Here is a 12,394-nt window from a genome sequence, read left to right as displayed (position 1 = left end):
CCTCTGGATGGCATCTGGCCATTGGAATACAACAGCTTGTCACAAAGATGGGAGGAGAGGGGTGGCTTTCAAGTAATTTTTTTTTCCTTTTTAGTTTTTGATAGTAGATTTAAACTGCTGTATCATGTTTAAGGCAGACTTTCTTTTATGTTTTGTTATCCCCAGCAACTAGAAATATGCTTTACACATAGAGGAAGGATCTCTAACTGTGATTTTTTTTAATTAGTAGAAAGATTCCCAGACAGGAAGACTCCCTGTAGCAATGTAGGCTAATATTTTGTTCCTTCAAGCACTGAGACCTGCTTATGGTTAACACAGTATGTGTCAGAGGTGGGTAGTCCCATCTTGTGCATAGTACATATTCAAATGCTTTTTGAAGTTGCATTGATAGAAGAGCTGGCAAAGGAAATAGGAGACAGCATTCAGAAGAAAGGGATAAGGGACAAAGTGCTAACAGGCATGAGGAAAGGCATGGAATGAGGAGGGTAGAAAATAATTGTGACAAAGTCACATTCAAATGTTGCCTAAAGTTGGCTTCATAATAAGGCTTTCTAAGTAACTAAATATCCTTGAATTGGCTCTAAACTAGTTTTACCTTAATTGAAGTCTACCAAATTGCTAATGGGGTATCAGTGATTTAATATATTATAACCATTTAGTTTATGCTGAATACCAAAATATGTATCTGCATGCTAGAAACAGATATACTCCACTCCTCCTTACAGAAGTTGATTCTCAATTAATTGTGACTATGTAGAAACTTAGAGGGGAAATGAAAGAGAGAGACAGATAGACAAAGACAGAGAGACAGAGACAGAGAAACAGAAACAGACAAAGTGATGAGGGGGTAGGGGAAGAGAACAGTGTACTAAAACAGTATTTACCAAAATAAAAATATATCTTAAATGAGGGAGACATGGAACATATTTTTTAACATGAGAAAATCAAGTTATAAACTCTAGTTCTAATGTTTAATAGTTTTTAATACTTTGGACAAGTCATTTAGCCTTCATGGTTCTCAGTTTCCTCATCAGTGAAATGAGAAGTCTGAATAAGAAAGCATTTGAAGTCCTTTTACCTTTTGATCTATGAACCTCTTCTAAAAGGAGTTGTCAAAGAATCATTTATTACTTGGTTCTGTCTGTCTGTATCTCTTTCTCTCTCACACACACATACACACATGCAAATATATTTACAGATACACATGTTCAAATATATATGCACATGTATGATGTAAGAATTGATTTAAGAAAAAAAAGCATATTGTCTGTGCCGAAGGCAACTGCTGGTTTAGCAGGTAGCCTGTAAATATATCTGAAGTTTTTAGTTGTATGCTCTCCTACTTTATGTTAAAAAATAAATAGCTGTGAAAAGGGTTTTATATTCAGGTGTAAATTCCTAGGATCATATTTAGATTTAGAGAGAGACTAGATGTATGTATAAATTGTTACTTCAGAGCATGGAAATGGTATAGAGCACCTGAAATAGGAAGTTTTTGCTGCTATTATTGTTGAAGTCATCAATCTATAATCACACTAGTAGACCTGCTTCTTTTTCTTCTTCCCTTTTCTTATTATTCCTTAGAAGGTTATCCCCAAAGGTCTCTTTGGAGAAATGATTGCTTGCCTGACAGTAGCAAGACTTGAAACAGAAAAAAAAATTGTTTAGAACTAAGATGAAATACCCCCAAATCGATATGGCCACTGGCCTAATGACCACTAGAGAGTGGGAATTACCTGAAAGGAAGGCTAAGAAAACTGACGGAAATGACATGTTATGGGACTCTCAGGAGGTAGGTATGTAAGTCCAAGATGGGAGAAACGGAAAATAGGTGTTGGGCTGATGAAATGCAATACTTAAGAGATCTGGACAAAGTCAGAGAGGATGTGAAGGAAATAGGATAATCTGCTAAATCTGGCACCTTGAAAATTTATGGGCATTAAAAGCGCAGAAAAACAGTATTTTAGAACTGGAAGAGACCTAGATGGCTAGCTACTTCAATTATATATCAAAAAGAATCCTTACCAGAAGACATTAAAGAAGTGGTTACCTTGCTTTTGCACCTTGAGGGGGAACTCATTTCTCCACTAACTCCAGGGGGTAAAGATTGGAAAGCAACATTTGTGTTCCTGATGAAGAACAAGTATTTCTAACTTAGAATAGCTAATGTGGAGGAATTAGACAGGAAAATATTAAGGAAGATCCAGAAAGGAGAAAGATTCATAGAATTCAAGAATGTATTTCCAGGGTTGGAGGGATCAACTCATAAAAATAAACCTATCTAAACAGAGCAAGAGGTTCACCCAACTATTTTAAAACTTTATTCTCTTCTAATATTTCCTCATCAATTTCCTTCCTTTTCATCCTTCTTATCTTGGTATCTTATTTTTCTTATCTCAATTATTATTTACTTCCCATCTCTTTATTATCTTATGGGAATAAAATTAAAGCTTTAATTATAAGGAGATTATTGAAGATCTTCAGTCCGTGACTCTATTTCTCCTCACCTCTATTCATAGAGTCCTTAGCTTATTTCAGAGCATAAATCAGCAGGCATTTCCCACATAAGCTATTTCCCATTTTCCCAGTTATTGACATACTTTAGATTTATTTGGTATTACTGTGTATATATTTAATAGCTACCTATGTATTTACTTGATTTCTTTCCTCTCCCCAGGAAACATAATCTCTTTCAAATCAGGGATGGTTTCATTTCTGTCTTTGTATCAACTAGTCATTACTAGTTCTATCTTATAATAAAAAGCTTGTGTTAAATTGCTGTATGGTGATAAAAGAGGTGGAGGAAAAATTCAAGAGAGAATGGGTTTATGGAGCTAAGAAATTAAGTAAGAAAATAAAGGTGTTACTAACAGTTAATATTTATATGTCATTTCAAAGTTTGCAAAGTAATGCAGAAAACAAAAAGTTCATGGATAGAGGGTAATTCTATCTATTGTATCTTAACCTTCTTGTCTGCCAATTGGGGATGACAGCATTGGCCTTGTAGTTACTGAAGAATAATTTGCTAAGGATAAGTGATGTAATAGCTATAATGTTCCCTGAGCTTCTTAGCACAGGGTGCTTTATAACATCAAAGTATTGCAACAGTATTATTTTTATTGTTATTAATGGTCCAAACATGGATCTGGCCCATTTGATCTCCCATTTGCTGGTGAGGCAGGAGGCCAATCTATCTTAGAATTATATTATGATTGAGTGGTCATGGTTGAAAGAACTGAATAGGAAATACTTCAACATGGAAGCTGAAGAACTCATTAGCTTAATTTGCTGCTAACAGGGCTTCTGAGCCCTGTTAACTAGCACTGAGTTGCGTTGTCATGGTGAAAGCAAAAGTTAATGGTAGATTGGGTAAGGATTGTGACCTCTCTATCAAGCAGCTAACGAGGTTAGTCTGCCACAGAATTGAGTCCCTAGTCTTCTGGGGCTTTCAAGGACAAAACTACTTTGTGTCCCAAAACACTTACAAATGTAAATTTTTCTTCATCCTTTGTCGTTCTCACTGACAGTGCCTTTTGATGATGTCTAACACTTTGGGGCACTTTGATAGTTAAAGTATATTTTACTATACCCTCTGAGGTAAAGACTATTCTAGCCCATCCTCCCTTCAAGAACAAATATTTATTTGGTCTCTGATCAATATTACATATCCTGGATCAAAATACACACACACATGTGTGTGTCTGAGTATATACATATGCATATATTATGTATAAATGAAATTACACATTTATATATGTATGTGAAATCACACACATGTGTATATGATTGTGTTTATGTATATTATTCAGGGTATCCTAAAAGTTTTAAGCTTAAGATTTTGAGACTACAGGTGCATGTATGTATGTGTATATGTATGTATATTGTATATATGTGCATATATGCACACATGATCATATATAAGTGAATATTATTTAATAATAAATATTAAATATATACATAAATATATATGCTTTTGAGTTGCCCATGTGTATTTCCCATTCACATGAATTTCAAAAGATAAAAAAAGTTTTAAATCATGCAAAACCAAATAAAAAACCTTAATTAGTCTCTTTTAAAAACTAATTGTAGTACAGAAAAGTCCTGAACTTTAAGTTACATGCTGTTAGTTTAAATATTGCCCATTGTTTAGCTGGGATTTATGTTGCAGTATTTATTAACCTTCATAATGATTTAGGAAAGGGAATGATTAAGATGTGTCAGTGTGATTCACACATTCCATATCTGGCTGTGCACTTTGAATGAGGCTTGTAGAATTCACTGGCAGTGCTTGGGGAAATGATCTCTCTTATTATAGCACTAAAGGAAGGCATCTGGGGAAGTGCACAAAGTAAAATCTCTGAGGATTTGCTCTAGTAGGAGCACATTAAGATTGCCTAGGGGAAATGCTGAAAGACATATAGTAACATCCCAAAATAAAACACCTCACTAAGCCCTGGACTGGACTGTATGTCAGGGACACATATATGCTCCCTATCCCTGATAATGTAACTCTTTGCCAGAAAAGATGCTATAGAGTCTAACACTCTTGTCTTCAAAACTGCTACCATTATAGAGCTTTAGTATAATAATAACATCAACAACAATAGTAATAATAATTAATAATAATGATTGCATTTCTGTAGTTATTTAAGGTTTATGATGAGATTTATATTTGTTGCTTCATTTTGTCATCATGACAATCTTGTGATATAAGTATTATTATATTAATAATATATAATATGTTATTATAATTATATATAAGTATTATTACATCTATTATTACAGATGAAAAAACTGAGATCAATTGAGGTTAAGTGATTTCTCTGAATTCAAGTATTTCTGACTCCATTATATTGCTGCCACCCAATTGTCTTCAAATGACAACTGTAATTTTTTGCCTTATATTTGTTTACATTATACAGAGGTAGTGTTGCATAATGGATAATTAAAATGATCTACGGTCAAGCTTTGCTTCTGGTAGACACTGTTTATATCTCTAAGTCAAACTAACTTCTGAGTACCACTGTCAACTCTCTCAGACTATAAATTGCAGACAAGTTTCTGATCTGTGTCTGTTGAGGGGATTTCCTCACCTAGACATTCTCTACCCTAATGAAAACACAAGTCTGAACCTATTTCCCACTCCATTCCTAACCCCTGTTTTATAGATTATACTTTGTATGGAGCCTGTTCATATGCACATACATGCATGCGGGTAAAGTAAATTATAGAATTGGAACCCTGCTATAGGCATTGTTCCCAGACTCAGATTACTATACCAATTTCCCAGTATATCTCCCATCAAAAGTTTCTCCTTCAGGCCATCTCAGCACATAATGCCATCTTAGAAAATGATTTCTTTGGTTCCAAATTTTAAGATAACTTTGATTTTTATTATCATTATGATTATTAATCTAATACATTAAATTCTAGCTGAGTAGAGGCAATTCATGGAAGTTGCAGAGATGGCAGATATTAACTTGTTATAAAGGGGGAAAATTCTTTCAAACTGATCACATTGATCCAAGGCAGAAAGACTCTATCTGAGAAAGTACCGAGTTTTCTGTAACTGCAAAACAATCAACTAGACTTTCTTAACCATATTGTCGAAGGAATTCCTACTCAGTTATGTTTTCATCTATTTGACTTGAAGTTTACTTCATAATTTGAGAAGCAGTGATTTTAAGTTACACAGTATGACATTCAAAACCTACTATTTACTTGACACTTTTTTGCCTACAAAAATTGCTTCCATTATTTTTAACATGGTATTTGGGTTTTATCAGGTTAGTTTCCTTATCTCTCCCCCTCATTTAAATTCAATAAACCTTTTTTTTTCAAATTCAATAAGCTTCATTATCCATAAGTCTTTGTTAGAAATAAGGTCTGAAGATGAAAAATGAGACTTAATCTGAAGAAGTTATGTATGTGTGTGGGTTTACATTTTTATGCATGTCTGTGTGTACATTGGTAGGAAAGAGTAGAAAGTTGTGTATGAAGGAGACAGAAAAATAAAGCTTATTTTGCTTTTAGCTTCTCTGCCATCAAAAGTGATTTTTTATATTGGAAAAGATAGAATGAAAATAAGAGGGAGCTCATAACTAAAATAAGTAGAGAAACAACTGAAGAAAATTTAAATACTAGAGTTCAAAACATTTAGGAAAAAAAATCTGTTTTCAAGAATTTGAAGGATTATTTTCTGAAAAAAAGGAATAATTTTGTTTGCTTTGTCCCCAAAGTCAGAACTAGAAATAATGGTTTGATGTTATAAAAAGACAAATTTAAATTTGTAAGGAAAATCTTTGTACCTGTTAGATCTTTTCAAGAATGCAATGGGAAAAGATGGTAGAGTAGGGAAAGTGCTCAGCTGAGCTCTCCCAACTCTTCCTTTCAAACAAATTTAAAATGAAAACTCAAGTTGAATTGTGAAGCAGCAGAGCCAGTGAAGGCCAGACTGAGAGATTCTTTCAGCCCAAGACAACATAGGAGGTCAGAAGATGACATCTGTAACACAAGAAAGAGATTTACCCAGAGTCCATGTGGGTGAACTACATGGAACTAGATGGCAGCAAGGAAAAAAGCAGCAATAGCAGCTTTGAGAGGTCTCAGTCAGAAATGGCAAAGGAAGCAGATAACTGGTCAGAATGCAATGACAGAGAATGCTTCTACTAAATATAGTACCAGGTGTTATTTGTCTATACCCACTTCTCAAGAACAGGGAGGATCACTCTTTTTCTCAAAGGAGAAGAAGCCCTGAGGGATAGAGTATTACTTTCAGCTACAAAGAACCAAGGACTCTGAGGATCAGAATTATATCTGGCCCCAAGGAAACAGGAGCCCAGAAGAGCAGAAATGATTGTAATCCAAAGAGATCAGGAGCCTTAATGGATAGGAAACAGACTGTAGACCAAGAAAACATTGATCACACCCCTCCTCAGCTCATACCTCTTTGGAAACACCAAAAACTTTGAAACTCTCAAGAACTTGTTCTGAAAACACCAGTGCAAAGATTCCAGAAGCTTGAGACAGTGCCCCTCCCCAAGACACATTTTAGGAAAAGATTAGCATTAACATAATGTTCCAAATGAAGAAATGAGGTGGAAAAATAAGCAAAACAAACAAACAAACAATAAAATAAAATAAGATGACCTTATAAAGCTGCTATGATGACAGGAAAGATCAAGACAAAAATTCAGAAGAAGACAATGAAGTCAAAAACCATTACAAGCAAAGCCTCAAAGAAAAAGGTGATTGGAGTTATGAGCCCAAGAAAAATTCTTAGAAAAAATTAATAAATGCTCTTCAAAATCAAGTAACAGTGATAGTAAAAATATTAGGCAAAGGAATTAAAGCTAAGAAAGAAAAATATGAAAAGACAATTATCAGCTTAGTCAAAGAAGCAGAAAGGTAATGAAGAAAACAACATATTAAAAAGCAGAATTGGCAAAATAGGGAAAAGAAGTACAAAAGTTTGCCAAAGAGAATAATTATTCAAATGTAAAATTGAGCAAGTGGAAGCCAATGATTTCATTAAACATCAAGAAACAATAAAAATATCAGGAAATGTGAAATATTTTATTGGAAAAAACCTTATCTAGAAAATAGAGAAGGAAGAAATAATTTAAGAATAATTGGATTACCTGAAAGCCACAATCAAAGAAAGATTCCAGACATCATATTTGAATAAATTATCAAAGAAAACTATCCTTATATCTTCAAACTAGAAAAGAAAATAAAAATCAAAAGAATCCACCAATCAACTCCTAAAAGGGATCCAAAAAAATGTAGCTTTATTCCATGTTAAAGAGAAACATACTTAAAGCAGCCAGAAAGATTCAGATATTGAGGAGCCACAATAAGAATCACTTAAGATTTGCTAGCTACTATATTAAAGGAATGGAGAGGCTTGAAATATGATATTCTAGAAGGCAAAAGACTTGGTATTACAACCAAGAATAACCTACCCAAAAAACTGAGTATAATTCTCCAGGAAAAAAAAATAGATAGAGGTCTTTCAAGCATTATTGATGAAAATACCAGAGCTGAATAGAAAATGTGACTTCTGAATCTTTTTGTAGGAAAGGTAATTGTGGGTTTAAGAAATGAATCAAATATAAAATTTAGCACATTTGTGTTATAGGCAAGTATCTCTTCCTCTTCTAATACCCATGAAATCAATAGGATGTCTACATTTGGGCTTTTTGTTTGCTGAACAACTGTGAAATGGAAATTTGCCTTCTGCTTTGGTTGAGCCTGGGACTGAATATTCAGAGGGGATCACTTATTTAATGTATGGGAAAGAGGTTCACATAGAATTCTATTACTCACGAGCCTCCATTATATTCTATCTTATCCCAGTCTCACAATTCTGAAGTTTATACACAGGGCTTGGGTGATAATGACAATATTTTAAAGGTCAGTGTACTTAAATTGATCTCTAATATAGATAACAGGAAAGTAACAAATTCAAACACTTTCATACAACTCTAAGAAACCTTTCTTTACCTGTAGTTTGTGAATTTTGCATTTCTCTATCTCCCCTTTACCTCAGATAGTGAGAGAGGCAAATAGGCAATGCCACCAAATCCTAATTAGCCTCTTGATTTTCCCATCATAGTGAGCAACAAGAGTGACCTTAGTCACTCATAAGAGCTGGAAGGGAGACTTTCTACTACTTTTGGTGTGTGCTTGGCTTTGCATTGGCACTTCTCAACTGACAGCTTCAGAACGAGTTCTAGAGGATCTGATACTTTCATTAGTCTTTACAGTCTTTAAAGCTTTCTAATAGGAATGATATTCCTATTGTCAATAGATAGACTAACACTTCCAGTTAACTTATGTTTCAATCCATCTTCATCATTAATTCAAACTGGCAAAATTCAGAAGATAAGATGAAAGCTGTATTTTCTTTATTTTCCTTTTTTCTATTGGTACGTGGCACTATCTACTTTGAAAATCCATGCTGAACATTATAGTTACCTAAGTAAAGAATTGAAATAATTTTTCAGATACTTTCTGAGGTCTTCCATAGTCTAGAAGGCAATTTTCCCAAATTATTCTCAAAAGGTAAACGATTACTGAGTGAGATTTATTGCAAACACTATAATCCTTGTATAGGTTTCCTTTCAATAATTATATATAAAACAATTGAAAGTGACTATTGCAAATTTAGAAGCAATGAGCTTGTCTTTAATGAAGAGGTATGAAAAGACATAGCCTCATGCCTTTGTGGAAACAGAAGGTCCAAAATATGAATCATTGAATATATTTTCTATTTTTTTATATTCCTGACTTTTTCCTCTTCCCTTTTTCTTCTTTAAAGAAATTTATTTGTCATAACATCTGTCTCTTCCAGAAAAGGAAAGAGAAAAGATACAAAAAGCAATTTGGTGTTTATAAAAATATCACCATAATCTTTTTTTTAATTTTAAAAACCAAATCATATTATTTCAATATCAATTCCTCTCCGCATGAGAAAAAAAAAGATAAAGCTTCTGTTACAAATAATCATAATCAAAGAAAACATATTCCTGTTTGGACATGTCCAAAAATGTATGTTTTTTTAACATATTGATTTGTCAACACTTTTAGGAAATGGATAATAATTTTTTATCATAAGTTTTTGCAATTATGATTAATCACTGAATTGATCATTTTTTTATTAAAATGGATTAAAACCTTTCAAAATTGTTTGCTTTGATGGTGTTTTATTATAGAATAAATATTTCTCCTGATTTTGCTCACTTTGCTGAGCATCAGTTTACATAATTCCCTCTGGTTTCTTTAAAATAATTTTTGTTTTTTATAGAACAATAGTATTCCAGTACATTCATATACCTTAATCTTTTCTTAGTTTTCCATTTCTTTGCTGCCATAAAAGAGCTGCTTTAAATATTTTCTTTAAAATGTACATATCATTAGAAATATAAATAATTTGGGCATGTATATATTTTATTACATGTGTATCACACATATATATGTATAAATACATATATGTATATAATACTGTGTGTGCATAACACACATAAACCTAAACAAATAAAACCACATTTTCTTTGCTACTGAAATTTGAGAAAAAACAGTTATTTATATTTTATAAATTATAAAATTATAAAAATTATATATAAATTATAAAATTTCAAATTCAATTCTTATAAGCTCTCTTACCAATAAAAGTAAACGAGAGTATAAAGTGTCCTTTACGACATCTTTTGCTTCAAATGTGGATTTTGTCCTTTAATATCCTAAAAGAAGAACAATTTGAAAGTTCTTCTTTCTTCTTTTTTCCTCCTCTTTCTTCCCATATTATTACAAATTTGAGAGACTTCTGAGAAACCACGTTGCTTATGAAAAAAGTCTCCTTTTTTACAACCCCCACTCAAAAAAAGTAAAGAAAAACAACTACTGCAAAATTTATTATTCTGTGAAATTTGTAAAGTATTATATAAAAGTAATGGGAGTTTTGGAAGAGAGTATTCATCATAGTTTTACTATCATGTGACTGGTTAGGGTTTCTTCTTGATTGATTGACCAAAATTTAGGAAACCAGACTCTAGTTAGAACATCTGCTCCTGACAGAAAAGTACAAAATGTGAGCTGAAAGTTCAACTTGACCTTTTCCCATGCTCTCTTCCTTAGTTTTGGATAGACCCAAGTACAGATACAAAGATCTTCATTCTAGAGGCAGGAAAGGATTTCTCTCTCTACTATGTGAAAGGCACTATACTAAGCAACAAAGACGCAAAGAAATGGAAAAAAAAAACTAACAAAACCATCACTACTACCCAAAACAAAACAAAACAAACAAACAAGTAGTTCTAATTCTCCAGGAGGAATTCACTGTATTATAGGGAAGACAAAATGAAACAACTCTGTAGAAATAAGATATAGACAGGATAAATCAGAAATCTTCTTTGAGGAAAGGCTTTAGATTAACAAGCACTGGTCAAGGCCTCTTTATGCCAGTTGCCTTTGTGTTGTGTTTTCTGAGCACAGGCTTAAGACTAGATTTCCTGTGAATGAATTTTCCCTAGCAAAGCAATAAAAATATTGTCAGAGTTCCTAAAAAAAATGTGGTATAAAAGTGCACACATATTTACATACAGTCTGAATGGAGAGACCCTAAGAGTGGACTTTTCCAGTTTCAGGGAGGCTACCTCATGAATAATACTAAGTTTGAGGATATAAAATTCAAATAGTCTCCTAAAGGGAAATTTTCTTAGAAATATTTTAAACAAACACATATACACATTCATACATACATATATATATATATAAAACTTTTTTTTGTAGAAGGAAAAGAATTGCCTACCTGACTCAACATCTTGATGACTAGACTATGTCACAGCAGAAAAGGGAAGTGGGAGGAGAAGATCTGAACCTTTCTAACCCTTCTCATTATTTCCATGTGTTCATTAGCCAATACAATTTCAATGTGAATCAACCATCATATATTTAGCATCCCCCCAAATTGTATTTGCCTTTTATGCATAATTGCATAGACTATTCAAGTGCTTTATATGTTTCCATTTCAGAATAGATTCCTAGCAAGTACTTTGCATTTTGTGCATATTCTTTAGGGGTAAAATAAATGATGCCTCATAACCAACATGTATATTATATTTTATGCATTGGTGTGAGAGTTTGGGAACCTCATTGTACACATTTAGAGAAATCTAAACACAAATTATATCTAAGCTTGAAGATTATGACAAGCTTAAAAGAGACATTTACCGATTATAGAACTAGGTAGTATATCAAGAATCAATCCGATCCATATGAATCCCAGGTCTTAAGAGGTTAGATCATAGACTGCATAAAGATGAGCTATCATTTTAAAATCTATAATAAGTAATTTAGCACAATGGATAGAATTATGGCTTGGGAATTAGCAAGGTTTGTGTTCAAGTGTTAGTCATTTAATATCCCCAAATTCTCTTATAAGTCTCTAAGACTATAAATTTGTGCTGAATTACTGATCTGTTTTGATGAGGAAGATTTCCTCCTTGGATTTTCTCTACATTGATGAAATCATGGGTTTAGATCAAAGACATCCCCCCATTAAAAACAAAACCCTTTAGATATAATTTCTCTTTAAAGAAAAAAAATAAACCAATTATTTAGCAAATTAACAATGATATTAAATACTGGCAATGTAAAATAATTAGAACAAAATAATAATGACAATAAAATAGAATTGGAAGAAGTGGTTTCCTCACCTGAAAGTTCCTTATAATAATGAGATCATGGATTCAATCCATGTAATTATCCTTAAAATAATTTTTAAAATTATACCTCTTACTGGTTGTTTTCTAAAGACAATCCCAAGTAAACAATTATTGTTATAATGGCAGATAAGTTATAATACATTGAAGATATCCAGCTCAACAAATAT

Source organism: Sarcophilus harrisii, chromosome 5 (genome assembly GCF_902635505.1).
Source record: "Sarcophilus harrisii chromosome 5, mSarHar1.11, whole genome shotgun sequence".
Lineage (NCBI taxonomy): Eukaryota > Metazoa > Chordata > Mammalia > Dasyuromorphia > Dasyuridae > Sarcophilus > Sarcophilus harrisii.
Note: the sequence above shows the minus strand (reverse complement) of the source record.